This window comes from Pogona vitticeps, chromosome 2, assembly GCF_051106095.1.
Source record: "Pogona vitticeps strain Pit_001003342236 chromosome 2, PviZW2.1, whole genome shotgun sequence".
NCBI lineage: Eukaryota > Metazoa > Chordata > Lepidosauria > Squamata > Agamidae > Pogona > Pogona vitticeps.
The window spans coordinates 151,886,796-151,898,312 of record NC_135784.1 but is presented as its reverse complement, the minus strand read 5'-3'; the positions used below and the strand labels follow the sequence as shown (position 1 = coordinate 151,898,312).

General features: G+C 45.3%; 1 pseudogene; it reads right to left on the bottom strand.

Annotated features, from left to right (window-relative positions):
* Positions 1-7,426: 7,426 nt before the first annotated feature.
* Positions 7,427-7,545, bottom strand: LOC140705134 (5S ribosomal RNA; annotated as a pseudogene).
* Between the last annotated feature and the right edge of the window lie 3,972 nt (positions 7,546-11,517).

Genomic DNA, 11,517 nt, shown 5'->3' with positions numbered 1-11,517 from the left:
AATATCATAATGCCTTTAAATATATAGTGCTGTCTCAGCTGGAGAGCTACATACAGTCCTAACTACCTGAAGTGGAAAAGGCAATCAAAACGATCAGGTTGCTAGAACCATCTTCCTTATAAAGCAGTGTTTCTTGCATGGAGTCATTTTCTCTTTGAGAGTCAGGATGACAGCTATGGATTCACCCCTCTTCAGTGAAATGAAAGCTTAATAACGAGCTTATTTGCCATTAGAAAGGGTGTAAGCCCCCCCCGCTTCACAAAGATGAATATGAGTATAACAAGGGAAAAGATAAAGTGCATGTTTTGCTTAATTTGGGAAGGAAACAGCTATTTTGTAGGCCTGACATGAAATAAGCCATTCTTCAGATGTACAAACATGGCTGAAACGTGTTTTCTGAAAACATGATACTTGCTTGCTTCAAGGGTTTTAAAAAGGATGGGATGGACAAATCCATCTGTCAACGGGCACTAGTTTTCAAGGCATCTCCCGATTCCAAGGCCCTCAGATACCAAGTGCTGAGGAGAAACAGCAGGCAAAGAAGGCCCTCAACCTCCTCTTCTGGTTTTAGCTTTTCCCAGGAAGTGTGGTGATTATTCCCTGTGGGGCACTGGGTGCTGGACCAGTGAATGGAATCCATTGGGACTCCAGTGTTTTTAAGTGTATGCTTCCTCAACTTTACCACGACTCTCAGAGACAAGGCCAAGGAGGGGAGGTCTCACAATACCTTGTTTACAGACTTAGAGCTGAAGGGTTCTTAAACTGCTTAAAAATATTTACAGTGCCCCTGAAAGCTCAGAGGCAGAAGGGGGACAGGGAGAGAGAAAAGACTGCCTGCCCTTTTTCCTGAAAGCTCTTCCACCATTTGGGTGCGACCAATTCAAAGAAGATATTAAGATGACCTAAACTTTGGCCCTAATTCTGGTTGAGGGCTGCAGCTGCCATTGTCTCGGATCACTGGCTCGGGATGACACGTATGGACTGGAGCACGGCCCAAGTTCTGAGCCTGGACTGCCTAACACTGTTATAAGAAGAAAATGACATAATCCTGGAAAGGCCATCCTGCAGCTCTAGGAAGAGGGGTGAGATTTAGCAGTGAGAAGATTACTCTAGATGAGAAGTGAGCACTGAGAGGTAATGCTCCTTAGTCCTTCCAGCATGGCCCCAGCAAAGCTATGTAAGCCAAGGTCTTCCTTCCTGACTGTTTTTGTCATATTCGTTCCTCTGACTCTAGACAGGGCAAGAGAAAATAAATGGAAAAGAAAAGCTGTTGAACTCCATGTTAAAAAAGAAAAAAAAGTATGGCAGCCTAAAACCAAAGTCTTAAAAGGATGCAGTCAAAGGAGAAAGCAATTTATATTATCAGTCAGCCTAAATCCACTGAATGCCTCAAGTGTCTATTTTTCAGAAACACAATTTAGTCTAAGATCAAATACCCGAGCAAAAATTGCACACAGATGGGGAGGGGTACATATCCAATTCCCCAGCAATCCTTTTTAATTCATCTATAGTCATACCCCACTGCAGATTTACATGGAAGTTATTTATTTAAAATATTTTACCCCACCTTTCTCCTTTAAAAGGACCCAAAGTGGTTTACATTATTGAAAGACAGCATTAAAAGCTACAAATATGAGAATACAAAGGCAGTTCACATCATTAAGAGACAATATTTAAAGTTAAAACAAGAAGTCTAAAAATAATAGAAAGGAAGAAACAAACAGAAACCACTCTGAGAAATGGTAAACACAAGCAATATTAAAAACACAGTCAAAGCAGTAAGGCACAACCATCCATTTAAAGATCCCACTCAGGCAGCCAGTCAGTGAGGGAAAGCTTGCCTGAAGAGAAAGGCCTTTGTCTGCTTGCAGAAAGACAGTAAAGATGGAGCCAGCCTGGCCTCCTGTGGGAGGGAGTTCCAAAGTCTGGGAGCAGCAACAAAGAAGCACCTCTCCTGTAAGTCTTACAATAAGTCCTGCTGTATTCAGCAGAGCTTTACTCTGTAATGCAGAGATTGAAAACCTGCATGCCCTGAATCTAATCATTCTCCGGACTAAAGGCAAATTATTAAATCAATGCAAACTTAGTAAATCATCATTAATGTTGAGTTCCATTGCTTCCTAGATCACAAAGAATGACCAAAAAGACATTTGCACAAGAGATGGCACAAGAGGTTCCATAAGCAATACCTCTCCTCAGAAAAAGTGGGTTTACCAACCCACCTCTGCCAATAAATCTGACTGACACTTGGACAGGATAGTCAAGTAGCTCGAAGGACACTGACCCCTTCCTGACTTTGTCCCATCTCTTGTGCAAATGTCTTTTGGGTCATTCTTTATGATCTAGGTCCAGTTTGGGATTCAATGTGAGCATATTTAAAGCAGTTTGGAGTGGGAGGTGTTCTACAATAGTACATATGGGAGGGAAGGGTTAATCCTTATCCAGCTCAACTACACCCACCCACCCAAGTTCCACAGCCTCTTTTAAGGCCAAATGTAAAGTGAAAAAAACAACAACCTGGTCTGGCCTTATTTGAAGCAATATACCAAAGCCAGAGATCTCTGGCTTTTTCTTCATTATCTTGTCCATGGCCCCGTTATCTTCACTCTCATCTTCTACCAACAGCACCTAATGAGCAGCAGACTAATTGGCTGTATTTGGTGGGGGTGGGGTGGGGGAGCTGAGGAAGCTTATGCTTCATCCTGGGTGCAGCAGCTTACTTCAATGAACTCCCCCATCCCCATCTGTCACCAGGCAATCTTAAGAACCAACCGTTTATTCCCAGAAATGCACGCTTAGCAGAGAGTTTGAGAGGACTTGACAGAAAATAAGAAAATGACATCAACAAATCTCTGCTGGACATCTGGGAAGTCCAGGTTTCCAAGATCCTTAAAGCCATGACATTCCAAGGTCGGCTGGAGAAGACAATAGGAATTGCATCTTCCACTCCAGCTCCAATGAAGGTTGCCAAATTTTCAACTCAAGTAGGGTAGCTGTGCCTTCAGTGGCCATTCAATGGGCAGAAAACAGCATGAAGGCCAACAACGGTAGCAAGTGAAAACTATTGTCATCTTTGTTGTGAAAGCTATCATGGGCTGCTTTCTTCTTAGAGCCCACCCAACCTCACCCCAGATTTGTGGTTGTTGTTTAGTCATTAAGTGGTGTCCGACTCTTCGTGACCCCAGGGACCAGAGCATGCCAGGCCCTCCTGTCTTCCACTGCCTCCCGGAGTTTGGTCAAAGTCATGGTGGTAGTGGTTGCTGTGGCTTTTTCGGGTTCTTTGGCCATGTTCTGAAGGTTGGTCTTTCTAACGTTTCGCCAGTCTCTGTGGCCGGCATCTTCAGAGGACAGCACTCATGTTGGTAGCTTCGATGACATTGTCCAACCATCTCGTCCTCTGTTCTCCCCTGCTCCTTTTGCCTTCACGCTTTCCCAACATCAGGGTCTTTTCCAGGGAATCTTCTCATAAGATGGCCAAAGTATTGGAGCCTCAGCTTCAGTATCTGTCCTTCCAGTAAACACTCAGGGTTGATTTCCTTCAAAATAGATAGGTTTGTTCACCTTGCAGTCCAAGGGACTTTCAAGTCTCCTCCAGCACCACAATTCAAAAGCATCAATTCTTCAGCAGTTAGCCTTCTTTATGGTCCAGCTCTCACTTCTGTACATCGCTACTGGAAAAACCATAGCTTTGACTATGCGGACCTTTCTCAGCAAGGTGATGTCTCTGCTTTTTAAGATGTTGTCTAGGTTTGTCATCGCTTTTCTCCCAGGAAGCAGGCGTCTTTTAATTTCATGTCTGCTGTCACCATCTGCAATGATCATGGAGCTCAAGAAGGTAAAACCTGTCACTGCTTCCATATCTTCCCCTTCTATTTGCCAGGAGGTGATGGGGCCAGTGGTCATGATCTTAGTTTTTTTGATGTTGGGCTTCAGACCATTTTTTGCACTCTCCTCTTTCAGCCTCATTAAGAGGTTCTTTAATTCCTCCTCATTTTCTGCGATCAGAGTGGTATCATCTGCATATCTGAGGTTGTTGATATTTCTTCTGGCAATCTTAATTCCGGTTTGGGATTCATCCAGTCCTGCCTTTCACATGAGGTATTCTGCAGATAAGTTAAATAAGCAGGGAGACAATATACTGTACAGCCTTGTCATACTCCTTTCTCAATTATGAACCAATCAGTTGTTCCATATCCATTTCTAACTGTTGCTTCCTGTCCCACGTATAGGTTTCTCAGGAAATAGATAAGGTGATTAGGCACTCCCATTTCTTTAAGAACTTGCCATAGTTTGCTGTGATCCACATAGTCAAAGGCTTTTGTATAGTCAATGAAGCAGAAGTAGATGCTTTTTCTGGAACTCTCTGGCTTTCTCCATAATCCAGCGCATGTTAACAATCTGATCTCTAGTTCCTCTGCCCCTTCGAAATCCGGCTTGTACCATGGAGTTTTCTTGGCAAAGATACTGGAGTGGCTTGCCAATTCCTACTCCAGGTGGCTCGTGTTTAGTCCGAACTCTCCACTATGACCTGTTCATCTTGGGTGTCCCTGCACGGCATAGCCCATAGCTTCTCTGAATTACTGTACTCAAGTCCCTTCACCACGACAAGGCAGCAATCTGTGAAGGGGAGATTTGTGATACTCTCCCTTGAAGACACTCCAGTTCCCCTTTTTTGCAGTGAGCCATCGTGTGTTTCCTTAGCAAAGGCAACACACCAAGCGGTGCTGTGTGGTCATGTGCAGAACCTCATATCTTAAATTCCAACAATGCTCCTGAGGCGAGTATAGCATGGGCCTGAGGCACTGTGGAAATGTAAAGGGGGCGCATTCAAAGAGAAATCTCCGGGGCAGCCATCATCAGCAGAAGATGTCCAGGCTGCTGTGTGTGGAAGTCACGATTGCTTAAGGCTAAGGGTTTAGAGCTGCCAAGTTCTGTCAGCAGCCCAGTTCATTCGTGCGTGTCTTTTCACTTGATGAGTGGCCCTTGATCAGAGCCGAACGGGAAAGTAAAGTGGCTGGCAAGCATTCTGTGCAAAGTAAAGTCTCTCCTGGGGGCCTCAAAGATTCCTGAAACAGTCACAAGGAGTTGTCTCCCTTCTGCAAAACCTTCACTCGTTTGCACACTTCCTTGGCGACAGTCACACTTCGAAGCATGCATCACTGGGCGGTAAAAGTCCCGAGTTACCTGAAAATCCAGGGACGGCGTTCCTGCCATGACAGGGTCACGTGAAGAGGAAAGGCAACACAGCTGCCCGGGCTTTTCTTTCTAGCTACATGAATAACAGAATGGAAAAGAAGAAGAAAAACAACCACCAGAACAAGCTGCCTATTGTTTGGTGAGAACGGCTTAATCATAAAAGAGCTCTTTAGCCACCGGTTGCTCCCTCAGGCAACTGGGAGGATGGGGCAGCTTCCTTGTGAGCTAGCTTATGTTAAGGGCGGGAAAGCGGGGAGCGGGGGGGGGGAGGAGTTGATGAAGATCAGGCAAGCTGTGGTCGGTGATGGCAGGCACTGCAGATGAAGGGGGCTGAGTCTATAAATACACAGGCAACAAAGCAGGTGCTGCTGATATCTAAATACTCACCTGGCCCTGGTTACCATAGCACCTGGCCACCTGGCCGTTTTATTCAATGATGTTCCTACCGCAGAGAGAACATCATACAACTCAAGGCCAAGGAAATGAAAGTAATAGCAGACAGGGTGAAAAAAAAAGCAAAAGAAACATAAGGTTACCAGCATCTCCACCACTGCACCAGGGTTCCTGTGCTTAACAGCTTCGCCACGGACAGAAATTAAGCAGGTGCACCCATTTCTATTTACATTCCAGCTGGCATTTTATTTGCTAAATCCCTTCTGTCCCATTTACCAGCACTGCCCCCTTCTTCCAGCCTGAACCATTCTGGAAAATTCAAATGCTTTTCCTTATTTTCTGACATTTAAGCTGGTAAATTAAGCTGGGAATTAGTTGCCCACCTTGTTGGACTACAGCGCCCATCATCCCTGACCAGCAGCCATGCTGGTTGAGACTGATGGATGTTGGAGTTCAACATCATATGGAGATAACCTGCTACCCCTTACTAATAATTATAACACCATGTATTATTACTCCTTTTACAATTCTGTTGCAATCATTCAGAAGAACTGCTGAACTGCCTCCATTGAATACTTCTGAAAGAAACAAACTACCACTGATTTACTCACTATTAGGAACACCCCCATCGCTATAATAATAATCATGTGATGTCAATTCTGACTTACGGCAAATTTTTCAGGGTTTCCCAAGTAGAAAATACTCAGGAGTAGTTCACCGTTCCCTTCTGTTGGGGATGCCTTGGGACTGTGCAGCTTGCCCAAGGCGACACAGGCTGGCTCTTCTCCCAAGGAAGCCCAGAGCAAAATTGAACTCCAAACCATCTGGCTCCATAGTCAGCTGCCTAAACCACTGAGCTATCTAGCCAGCTATTATTGTACCATATTCAGAGTCATGTAAGCCCTACCATAAGGCACAGTCAGGCAGCCTCCTCAGGCAGCAGATTTGGGGTGTCTTGAGAGAACAGCAAATGGTTTGATATTCAATTTAATTCATTTTTACTGGCAGTGAGTGGGAGGGGTGCTTGTAGGGAATTTCTGCCTCGTGTTCCAAACACATCTACACACAGGCTGGTTTTTGGAATCATGGCATCTTGACTTGACTTGAAAGGGGTTGGCATTTGCTTTTCTGGCTCTGGTGATAAAGTATCTTGGGCCAGCCCTGCATGAATTGCTAGTATGAATACACCCCAACACAGTTTTTACCGTTATGACTGTCTTTGCATCACCATCCCCTTTCACATGAGTTTCTGAAAAATATACTATATTGCTAACAATGCGCAGAAAAGAGCTTTTCTTTTAGTGAGCTTAGAAGAAGGACTGTTAGCAGTGGGGATGTGGCATGGAATGAATTAACTCTTCTGTACTGGTCTCATTAAGACCAGCACCATCTTGTCTTTTAGCATAAACAAAAGTATAGTACAGACGTGTATTAGGATCCCTGGCTGGAAAATGTGTATTTCTGTATTTAATAATAAGCTGTCTATTTATTATTACTGTCAGTTTATTATTAAAGGTAAAGGTAAAGGTTCCCCTTGACATTTTAGTCTAGTCGTGTCTGACTCTAGGGGGCGGTGCTTATCCCGTTTTCAAGCCGTAGAGCCAGCGCTTGTCCGAAGACAGTTTCCGTTGCCACGTGGCCAGCGTGACTAGGGAATGCCTTTTTACCTTCCCACCTATTTATCTACTCGCATTTGCATGCTTTCGAACTGCTAGGTTGGCGAGGAGCTGGGACAAAGCGACGGGAGCTCACTCCGTCGTGTGGATTCGATCTTACGACTGCTGGTTTTCTGACCCTGCAGCACAGGCTTCTGCGGTTTAGCCCACAGCGCCACCCTCCTCTACAGCACCCGATATCCCCAGGCGGTCTCCCATCCAAGTACTAACCAGGCCCGATCCTGCTTAGCTTCCAAGATCAGACGAGATCGGGTGTGTTCAGGGTGGTATGGCCGTAGGCCAGTTTATTATTACTGTCCACTTATTCTTGCCATTACTATTTAATAAACTGTTAGTTTATTAATTCCAGTGTAAGTCCTGGCCTCACTGTCAGAGTTCAGAGCACAGCAGAATGGCAAAGAAAATTCTATCGGCCACTTACTGCTTTAGTGGCTTTGGCATTTGTATTTTAGTTGCAGTTAGCTTTTTCCATGCTCACTGAAGCTTCTTACCTGTACTTGCAGCAGAACTGCATGATGATCAGCACTGTGGCATTCTCTGATGGTGATCATTTCTTGGACAGCATTCTGCTTCCTCAATAATATCTTTGGAAATAATTTTGCCTGCGTAGAAAACCGCTTGAGTTCCTGGTGCAACCAGAATTACGTTACGCAATCTCTCTACCTTCTGCTTTGCTTCTCCTCTTCTTTTTCCTTTGTGGTGAGAATTACATAGAAATTCTTACAGTTTGAGGAAGAATCTTCTTTGACTTTTGCTGATAGGGAACAAAGCACCCAAATGGTTGTCTTGTTTTCAGGTTTCCCACTACAGTAATTCTGTGGCTCAGTCCCTATATGGGACCGTCATGTGAAAAAGAAGACAAGGCTTCAATAGTGGGAATTTAAATTACACCTATGGAACACCATCCTGCCCCATAGCCCTCTAAGCTAGCGGGGAAGGTAACCTCTCAGTCTTCTTTATGTTTAAAATAGATTTAATTTTAAAATAGATACCACCCTGTTTTGTTCTAGTCTTCAACAGAGCTTGGAGCAGACCACTGACCATGCCAGCTATGGGATCTTGGGAACTAGAATCTCAAAAAGTAACATTTGCAAACTATAGCCTTGAAATCAGGCTTTTGCTCCTGCTTTACATGATGACCATGATGATAATGTGTCATCAAATAAATTCCAACTCATGGCAGTCTTTTCCAGGGTTTTCTAAATATAGAGTACTCTAAATTAATTAAATAAATCATAGGCATCCTTCAGTCTCAAGAGACTATGGTAACATGCTCTGTATCAAGAAGTCTCCTCTCCAGAGCATGAAGCCTGGGTAAAGTAGTATGGAGGATAGGCTGTTACCCAAGCAGCAAATCCCCCCTCTCCATGTTGCTGAAATGGTCCAATGGAAAGGCAAGAGCCAACACAACTGGTTCCAGCAACGTCGCAGGAGTTGACAGAACGACACGAACTGCCTTTGGGACTCCAGCTCCGGATTTTGCCTCGAGGTTAACTCCTGAAGCCTTTTCCATGAGTGGATATAGCCACAAGGCAGTGGAGGTTTGAAATTGGAGTTTTCCTTCTCCTAGATGGGCTGCCTTCCATGGCTGACGAGCCCCACCTACCTGGCCTGCACTCTAATAGTGCGGAAGTATGATCCGACCCTTAAAACTTTCCTGCCTCCCAGGTGTATGCAATGCTAATTGGCTTTCCTCTTTACCATATTAGGGTCAGAGATAGAGTAAGAGAATTTGGGGATTTTGTGCGCCATTAGGCACGTGGTCCTGGCACACTCTCATTTAAGGAGGGAAAGCCCCACCTCCTTGGCCATGCGGTGGTGGTGGTGGTGGGGGAAACAAAAGAAATCCCAGCAAAAACAAGCTCCTCAGCAAAATGTCCATGCAGGCAAACCTGGTCTTCAGCCTCAGCTCAGTGGGTTACCATTTCCTTCTTCTGGGGACCTTCTGGGACCGCTGTGTTCTCTGCCCAAGGATACCCAGGCTGGCTCTTCTCCCTGGCGGCACAGTGGGGAACTGCCCTCCCAGCCTCTGGCTCTGCAGCGAGATGCCTGACTCGGTGAGCAATCTAGCCAGTTTCTGCTTTATGTATTGCAAGTTTGTTTACCCACGGACATGACAGCCAGCCTTTACATTCTCATTTCTTAAAACACATTTGGGGAGGGGGTGGTTTGAGCCATCTCAAACCTGGCAAGTTGCCTGCTTATATAACTAATGAGGAAATGAGGATGAGGTGCCTACATGTGCCCTCTCCAGGAAAGCGTAGTGATGGGTGTCCATAAGAAGAGGTACAGCTAGTAGGGCTGGGTGCTCTTGTTGTAGCAAGGCCTTAACCTGGAAGATGATTCCCCCACTTGATTGCTCCTTGTTTTCAGCACAAGCCTTCTAAGACTAACATCTCTAAAGCAGGGCGGCAGGGTGGCAAAAGAAATTGAGATGGCTTTCGCTTTGTCTGTTTTTCCTTCTTGTTCTCTCTATATTTTCCTCACAGACCATGTCAATCCTTCCCCTTCAGACGTAAAAAGGGAAACATCTAGAAGGAGCCATGCCTACCAACAGAAGTGTTCCATGGAGATTTATTTATGGCAGTTCCGGCATGATAAATATGAAAATCTCCGTCATTTGGCTTTTGGGGAGCTGCGTTACTGAGTGTAGGTGGCCAGCACCAAATGACTAATGTGAACTGTCAGATATAGTTAGAAAAGCTCTGTGCACACAGTACTCCCCCTAACAAAGAAGGGGGTTAGCAGGGGAAATGTGCCATTCGGCTCAGGCTCCACTTTGGCTCGCCCACCTATCCCCCCACTCCCACCACTGTACTCTTGGCCCCTACTTTGGTTGCAATGTCCACACCTTGCAAGTGTCCTTATGTACTTTTTGAACACTGCTTAGAGGAGAGAAGTTTTGCAAAGCACAACTTTTCCTTACAGACTACTGCAGGAAGCGTGAAAGCTCTCTCTCTCTCTCTCTCTCTCTCTCTCTCTCTGTGTATTACGTGCCGTCAAGTCACATTCAGCTTATGGCAACCCTAATAGGATTTTCAAGGTGTGTGAAATACTTAAGGAATGGTTTTACTAACACAAAACCCCAGCCTAATTAATTTCCATGACAGAGCCCAGGACGAACCCAGGTTGTTTAATTCCTAGTCTGACACTCTGTCCAGTACAACACACTATTTCTGGTGAAAGCTACACCAGGTGGAATTCCACTCACCCCACCCCTGCCATCCTGTTATCTACCACCCAGGTCTCTCAGGAGACAGAAACTTCCCCAAACCAAAACCATAAGGGTCATAACTGAGCAGAAAAGTACTGTGTACTGACAGGGGAGGAAGTGGTGACAGAAGCAAGAACCAGAATGACGCCAGTGTGAATGCGGAACTCCAGTGAGGGCTGGAAATTATTCTGACATGAGCTATAGTCTCATGGCTAAAAGCAGTGTGCATGCATGCGTGTGTGTGTGTGTGTGTGTGAGAGAGAGAGAGAGAGAGAGAGAGAGAGACAGACAGACAGACAGACAGACAGACAGACAGACACACACACACACACACACACACACACACACACCACTTCCACTGCCCACATTCAAGGACACATGTTCCCCCTCCCTCAAAGTTTCACCCACTTCATTGGTCTCTTTGCTGCCCTAAGGATTATGGTAATGAAAAGAAGCAAATAGTTCCACATCTAGCAGGAAGCAAAGATACGCTGGACAAAACCCAATGCAATACAGGCTTAGAGTGTCACTTCTAGACTGAGTACATCTTGCACTACATAGGAGGGGAGCTTTGTGGGTGGTGTTTGAAAAATAAATTGTGCAGAGGTAGGAGTAACCTCGGCCAGGCTGGCAGGCCCCCAGTAAACTGCCCTTAGGGAATTTTAAAAAAAAAGCCTGGTTGCATGAAAGGAGATGCGCTGGAGGGATTTTCAGTGGAAGTTGTCTCTGAAGGAAAGCTATGCAATATCGGTTATGTATGTTCTATGGGCGACATGTGCCACGTGTTCTATGAGGCCATTTCTAACTTCTGAAATAACACATAGCTCATGATTGGGCATCTCTTGTGCTCCAAGGCTTTTCTACCCAGCTGTTGCTGTCGATGGTGGGAATTTTAGTTAAACACCAGACATTAAAGCAAGAGGTGGTTTAGGGTATCTGGCTGCAGAGTCAGGGTTGGAAGTTCGATTCCCTGCTCTGCCTCTCCGCCAAGAGCTGGATTCGATGATCCATATGGTCCCTTCCAGTTCTGCAGTTCTA